Source organism: Oncorhynchus mykiss, chromosome 28, assembly GCF_057628025.1.
Source record: "Oncorhynchus mykiss isolate SJ-2025 chromosome 28, ASM5762802v1, whole genome shotgun sequence".
Taxonomy (NCBI): Eukaryota; Metazoa; Chordata; class Actinopteri; order Salmoniformes; family Salmonidae; genus Oncorhynchus; species Oncorhynchus mykiss.
Window position 1 is genome coordinate 2,610,052 of NC_143049.1, and position 7,935 is coordinate 2,617,986.

Below are 7,935 nucleotides of genomic sequence, written 5' to 3' on the forward strand. Positions count from 1 at the left end.
TTTTCAAGTAGACCACCATAGTCCCTGTGCCCATGAACACTAAGGTAACCTGCCTAAATGACTACCGACCTGTAGCACTCACTTCTGTAGCCATGCAATGCTTTGAAAGGCTGGTCATGGCTTACATCAACACTATTTTCCCAGAAACCGGAGACCCACTCCAATTTGCATACCGCACCAACAGATTCACAGATGATGCAATCTCTATTGCACTCCACACTGCCCTTTCACACCTGGACAAAAGGAACACCTATGTGAGAATGCTATTCATTGACTACAGCTCAGCGTTCAACACCATAGTGCCCTAAAAGCTCATCACTAAGTTAAGGACCCTGGGACTAAACCCCTCCCTCTGCAACTGGGTAGGTAACAACACAACCGCCACGCTGATCCTCAACACTGGGGCCCCCTCTGGTGTGTGCTTAGTCCCCTCCTGTATTCCCTGTTCACTCATGACTGCACGACTCTAACCCCATCATTAAGTTAGCTGATGACACAACAGTGGTAGGCCTCATCACCGACAATGATGAGACAGCTTATCTGACCATGTGGTGCAAGGACAACAACCTCTCCCTCAACGTGATCAAGACAAAGGAGATGATTGTGGACTACAAGAAAAGGAGGACCGAGCATGCCCCCATTCTCATCGACAGAGCTGTAGTGGAGCACGCTGAGAGCTTCAAGTTCCTTGGCGTCTACATCACCAACAAACTAACATGGTCCAAGCATACCAAGACAGTCGTGAAGAGGGCACAACAAAACCTATTCCCCCCCCCACCCCCTCAGGAGACTGAAAATATTTGGCATGGGTCCTCAGATCCTCAAAAGGTTTTACAGCTGCACCATCGAGAGCATCCTGATGGGTTGCATCACTGCCTGATATGGCAACTTCTCTGTCTCCGACGGCAAGAACACTACAGAGGGTAGTGCGTAGGGCCCAGTACATCACTGGGGCCAAGCTTTCTGCCATCTGGGATCTCTATACCAGTCAGTGTCAGAATAATAGTCAAAGACTCCAGCCACCCTAGTCATAGACTGTTCTCTCTCACTCAGCAAGCGGTACCAGAGTTCCAAGTCTAGGTCCCAGAGCCTCCTAAATAGCTTCTACCCTCAAGCCATAAGACTCCTGAACAGCTAATGAAATGGCTACCCAGACTATTTTCATTGCCCCCCCACCCCATCTGGAACGCTGCTGCTGCTACTCTTATCTATGCATAGTCACTTTAACTCTACCTACATGTACATATTACCTCGACACTGGTGCCCCCGCACATTGACTCTGTACCGGTACCCCCGGTATTTTGCCCCCGCTATTGTTATTTACTGCTGCTCTAATGATTTGTTATTCTTATCTCTTATTTTGTGGGGAGATATCTTCTCAAAACTGCATGTTGTATTCGGCGCATGTGACAAATAAAATTTGATTTGTTTGAAAAGTCAAAGTCCTTTGGATTAATTATTTGTACAGCTGCCACTAACTTGATTTCCTTGGGATTTTTCTCCTCTGTACTACCACTTAACTGTAATACCACCACAACAGTAGTCAGGAGTCATGACCGCAGTGAAATTCCACATGACCATTTTGAGTCACGGTCTCTAGGCTTCTCCAAAACTGTGCTCTGATGTCTCTGATGGTCGTTAGTAGCCTACCAAACTTGCTAACAGCCAGTCGCTAATGGCCGGTACTCAGCACTCTATTGTCCTTCTAAATCACTCTGACATCAATACAAATGAAATTACACTTTATGAGTGCCCTGGTATTCTGAGTTTGAGTGGAATAGGATCACCTGTTTGGCAGCGAGAGCCAGCTCCTCATAACTGGTTGATGCATGGAATAAAGTGTTTGTTGCACAACATTTCCATAGGCAAGGCAATTGCATGAGACAACAGAGTTGATGGCCTCTTTTTAATAGAGGACCCATTTAGCTTTCTATAGGCTAGGACTATTATATTTATTTCTCAACTTTCCATAGATTAAGCATTTTTTAAAATCTTTACAACTAGAGTAGCCTGCCTGGCTGGCATGAAAATGAACAGTGGGAAAAGGGTCCTTTACTATTCAAGTGCATACTGATGGCGTCTTTCGTTTTTACACTGCCCCTGCTCTGACAAGTGCATGATAAATATCCCATTTGAAATCAAAACAAATTTCACACACATTTAAAGACAACATTTAAATTGAAAATAGTCTGAATGGTGAGAGTATTATCACTTGTGAATGATGCACAGCACATGCCTTTTTCTGTCTGCAACTCTTTCAAATCAGTCGCATGCATCATGTAGCCCAGCCCATGTTTTGCATCACAAAATGGTGTAGCCCAGCTGAACGGTGTTTCCTCAGACACAGTGGTGCAGCTGGTTTCCGGGTTAAGGGAGCAGTGTGTCAAGAAGCCATGCGGCTTGGCAGGGTGGTTTTTCGGAGGACGCATGGCTCTCGACTGTCGCAGCGATGGGACAAGACTAACTACCACTTGGATATCACAAAATTGGGGAGGAAAAACAGGTAAAAAGTACAAAACGATAATAAAAAGAGGAATGGCTTGGAGATCGGTTGGTGACCGCTGGTGTAAAGTAAATATATGCATTATCGGCAGTTGTCTCCCTCTTACCCTTTCTTGTCTTTTAACGTCCTCAGTGATACTAGCCACCTTTTCCCCTTCTCTGTGCTCAGCTTTCCTTCTCCCTCACTCTTCTCCTTTTTGTCTTCCACGCTTTTACTCCTATTTGTCTTCCACGCTTTTACTCCTATTTGTCTTCCACGCTTTTCTCCTCTGGTTTCTCCATCTTCACAGCTGCTTTCCTGGGAGCTAGATAACAGAGAAGTACAAAGCATGTTCCATTTACTTGTTCCACTGCCATCTCTGCAGCTTATAAGCCTCTTACACCACTACAGATTTCTTCTAAACTTCCCATAGCAAAGTTAGGTTAAGGCCCAAATGGCACCCTATATAATGCACTAAAATTGTTTAGGGCCTATATGGCGCTGGTCAAAAGTAGTGCACTATATAGGGAATAGGATGCCATTTGACACACTTGTTTCTTCTAAACAAACTGCAGAGAGCAAACTCATTCATATAGGAGGTTTCAGTGCTAGGGAGGAAGTAAGTGTGTGGGGAAAAATCTCAAAGAAATTGCTGATAGGGGCTTTCTTGTCTTGGGGGCTTTTACACTTTGTCCTCAGTTTCTTCCGTCTCCTTTACAGCCTTTTCATTTTTTAGGACTTTTCTGCTTTTCTTTGTCATCCTTTACTGCCATCTTCTGAGTTTTACGGCTTTTTCCCTTTTCCATCCAACTTCTTTCCATCATCCTCCCCCTTCTCGGTCATGGTCTCTTTCACATCAATTTCTTTCTCCTTCTCTTCGTCTTTAGTCTTCTCTTCACCTGTCTCTTTCTGCTCTGTTTTTTTTCGGCTCTACCTTAGGCGTACCCACACTTTTTTCCCTCTCCTCCCACCTCCATCGCTTCCTCTTCATTCTCGACAGAGAGAGAGTGATGCAATACACTTGTAATGGAGGAAAATAAACCTTACCTGTGCTGTCCTGTGTTTTGTCAACCCGTGCTCTTTTTTTCTGAGGTCCTTGTTCTTCCTTCACCACCTCCTCACTGCCACTCCTGCTGTCCAGCTCTCTCTTTGGGAACGGCTTCCTTGCTACAGAGATGACACAGAAAAATAGAGATACATTACTACTGAGCACGTGTGCAATTATGCAGCCTAATTCCTTTTTCAAACAACTTGTGTGCAAGCTTCTCTTTACTTTTAGTAATAATTCCCACGCACCTGCAGCGAGTAAGACCAGATGTGAGTTTTTTTTTTTTTCATTTTTCAAACACCTTTGAAAATGCAAGCTGCACTAGATAACATGGACAGTTAACAGCGTGTTACTAGAGGCTGATGGACTTGTTTAGAGACTGACCGGTCCGGCGCTTGAGTATTACTGAAGGTGAGGTGGACGTGGCAGTTTCAGGGGTGGCAGCTGGGGTCACCGGTGTAGCAGGAGTGACGGGGGCAGCAGCAGGGTACAGGGGGGTGGGGAGTGCCTTGAATACTTCATCCTGTGGGGGAAAGAAAAAAGTTCTTACTCAGATCCACACACACACACACGTGCGTGCACACACACACACACACACACACACGTTGCCTCGTCTTTAATTGCATAGACCAGGGGCTATATGTAGCAAGGGTCTTAAAGTAGGAGTGCTGATCTAGAACCCGTTTTGCCTTTTAGATTCTAATGAATAAGATTACATGGTCAGGGGGGACGTGATCCTTCTATGAGGCGCTTTGTGAATACAGGCCCAGTGCAGGGTGTGCAAATAATCTCCTTTAATAGAGAGGGTTTACATAGAGAAGAACATGTGGTGGGAAATGTAGTCTACCTTTTCCTTCTTGGGTAGGACAGCCCTGTCCTCTTGTTCCCGTTTGACTGCCTGTTCTTTCCCGACTGGAGCCTCATCACTGTCCAGGATCTGACAACTGCGTTTACTGAACTTTTTGACTTGCGAATCAGGCTGGTTGTGGACTCCATTCTGCACTTTGAGAGAACTTTTGACAGGTCTAGCAAGGGTCGTGTCTTTGGCATCATTAAAAGTGAAGACTTGTTTATCAAATCACTTCTCTGTAATTATTATTATGCGATTAAACTAATCATGTAAATGTAATTAACTAGGAAGTCGGGGCACCAAGGAAATCTTAAGATTAAAGTTATAATTTTCCTAATATAACTCTTCAGATAACTTTATCTGATCAATTAGTCTAATTCATGAATGATTCTTTACCTCATGTTAGTCTCATTCCAAGTGTCGGAAATTGTTGGTTATATGCACGAACCCAGCCTTTACTATGAATCATCCATACACCAATTATCTTAATTGTTTATTTACTAACTAAATAATCACAGAAATGCATAAACAAACAGATATGGTTACAAGGAAATGATTGGGGAGGTTCCCCAGTGGGCTAAGCCAATATGACTGCTTGGTGGACAAAGGGAAGTAGGTGTGGACTGAACAGCGGGAAAGACCAACAAAAGGAATCACTACAGTTGATAATTATATTAATTGAAATGCTAATCCTTTGCACATGACTGCTCACTCATTCGGGAATAACTGCAATCAATATATATTTACGCTCAGTGTGTCGTTGTGGAATCGTCCGTCTGTCAGAGTTCATACGAGTCTCTCTCGCTCTCTGCCTCTTACGTGGTTAAAATGGATACTTCAGGGTACCATTCCGAAATATTCTCATAGAATAGATGTTTCGGGTTTTCGGGTTGTCGGTAGAGGTCGACCGATTTATGATTTTTCAATGCCTATACCGATTGGAGGACCAAAAAAAGCCGATGCCGATTTTTAATTAGTAATTTAAAAAATATATATTTGTATTAATGACAATTACAACAATACTGAATGAACACTTATTTTAAAACACATCAATAAAATGAATTTAGTCTCAAATAAATAATGAAGCATGCTCAATTTAGTTTAAATAATGCACAAACAAAGTGTTGGAGAAGTAAAAGTGCAATATGTGCCATGTAAAAAAGCTAATGTTTAAGTTCCTTGCTCAGAACATGAAAACATTTGAAAGCTGGTGGTTCCTTTTAACATGAGTCTTCAACATTCCCAGGTAAGAAGTTTTAGGTTGTAGTTATTATAGGACTATTTCTCTCTATACCATTTGTATTTCATATACCTTTGACTATTGGATGTTCTAATAGGTACTTTAGTATTGGCAGCCTAATCTTGGGAGTTGATAGGCTTGAAGTCATAAACATTGCAATGCTGGAAGCACAGCGACGAGCTGCTGACAAATGCAGGAAAGTGCTGTTTGAATGAATGCTTACGAGCCTGCTGCTGCCTACCACCGCTCAGTCAGACTGCTCTATCAAATCAGACTTAATTATAATATAATAACACACATACGAGCCTTAGGTCATTAATATGGTCAAATCCGGAAACTATCATTTAAAAAAACAAAACGTAAATTCTTTCAGTGAAATACAGAACCGTTCCATATTTTATCCAACGGGTGACATCCATAAGTCTATATATTGCTGTTACATTGCACAACCTTCAATGTTATGTCATATTTATGTAAAATTCTGGCAAATTAGTTTGCAACAAGCCAGTCGGCCCAAACTGTTGCATATACCATGACTCTGAGCGCAATGAATGCAAGAGAAGTGACAATTTAATATTTCCTGCTAACATGAATTTCTATTAACTAAATATGCAGGTTTAAAAATATATACTTCTGTGTATTGATTTTAAGAAAGGCATTGATGTTTATGGTTAGGTACATTCGTGCAACGATTGTGCTTTTTTTCACAAATGTGCTTCTGTTAAATCATCCCCCGTTTGGCGAAGTTTGCTGTCTTTGTTAGGAAGAAATGGTCTTCACACAGTTTGAAACAAGCCAGACGGCCCAAACTGCTGCATATACACTGACTGTTGCACAGAGCGCAAGTGACACAATTTCCCCAGTTAAAATAAATTCATGTTAGCGGGCAATAAACTAAATATGCAGGTTTAAAAATATATACTTGTGTATTGATTTTAAGAAAGACATTGATGTTTATGGTTAGGTACACATTGGCAAAGTAGGCTGTGATTCAATGATAAATTAACAGGCACCGCATTGATTATATGCAACCCAGGAGAAGCTAGATAAACTAGTAATATCATCATTGATTGTTTTTTATAAGATAAGTTTAATGCACCTTGGTTCCTTGCTGCACTCACATAACAGGTAGTCAGCCTGCCATGCAGTCTCCTGTGGAGTGCAATGTAATCTGTGTCCAAAAATGCAGATTACCGATTGTTATGAAAACTTGAAATCGTCCCTAATTAAATCAGCCATTCCGATTAATCGGTCGACCTCTAGTTGTCGGTCTTCACATCCCAGGTTGACAATTTCTAGCTGCAGACTAGTAATTAGTATCTAAGATTTGCTCTTATCCTGTCGGGATTGATAGTCTTAGAGTTGAACCATTTCCACCCGTGTAGCCAATTCTCCACGTGGTATGGTTAGGAATTCAACAACCATTGCAACCTTCAGACTCTGAGGCTGTTGTGGTTTGAAGAGGATTTCCTCGGGAGGGTTTTTTATTCGTAACAGTAGAAAAGGGCTGTTACGCCAGATCATGTCTGATGCTCACGGGGGGTGAGCCAATGACTTGGTTAAACTTTAAAGGAATACAATTCTCCTTCATTAAAAGGTTTATCACCTTACATTTCACAAATAGTTTTATCTTTACTCATTAATTTTATACAATAATTGGATGCAAAACACCATAATTGGGAAATGTACATATTCAGAGATCTAGTTGTGTGTTTTCTGTCCTCTCGGAGGTCACCAAATGAAACACACTCGTCATACCCGTCCCTTAAGTGTCCACGGACTATTCCCACCTCACAAGTGGACCTTTTGTATCAAATCCCCATTTTGGGCATTTAGGAGTTAGCAATGTGAAATCCTTTGTTCTCTCTGTGTGTCTCTTTCTGTAGACCGACACTGCAACAAATTATCATATCATCCTAGACCAGTCTGTTTGCTTTTGCCACAGCTAATTACTTTGTCATCCAAGCAACGGCTAGGCCCCAAGTGGCTAGGTCCCAATTCCTTTTTGTAGTGCACTGCTTTTGACCAGGACGCATAGAAGTCTGGTCAAAAGTACTGCAATATGTGCCATTTGAGACGCAGATGGGGTACAGTTTAAGCTTGAGGCATTTCCAAGTTATATTCTTAAAGAATCAACAGTACCAGTCAAAAGTTGACACACCTAATTCCAGGGTTTTTCCCTTTTTCTTTATTATTTTCTACGTTGTAGAATAGCGAAGACAAACTATGAAAACACAAAGAATCATGTAGTTTAAAAAATAAAAAAGCGTTAATCAAATCAAAATATATTTGAGATTCTTCAAAGTAGCCACAGA

The 7,935-nt window shown here is 41.7% G+C and overlaps 1 long non-coding RNA gene across 1 annotated transcript; it reads right to left on the minus strand.

Moving 5' to 3' along the window:
• Window positions 1-2,244: 2,244 nt before the first annotated feature.
• On the minus strand, window positions 2,245-7,585 carry LOC149970661 (uncharacterized). Its single transcript, XR_016492956.1, has 3 exons — window positions 3,915-7,585; window positions 3,530-3,649; window positions 2,245-2,807 (listed from the first exon to the last, which is right to left on the minus strand). It is a non-coding gene; the product is annotated as an uncharacterized LOC149970661 (long non-coding RNA).
• Window positions 7,586-7,935: the final 350 nt, after the last annotated feature.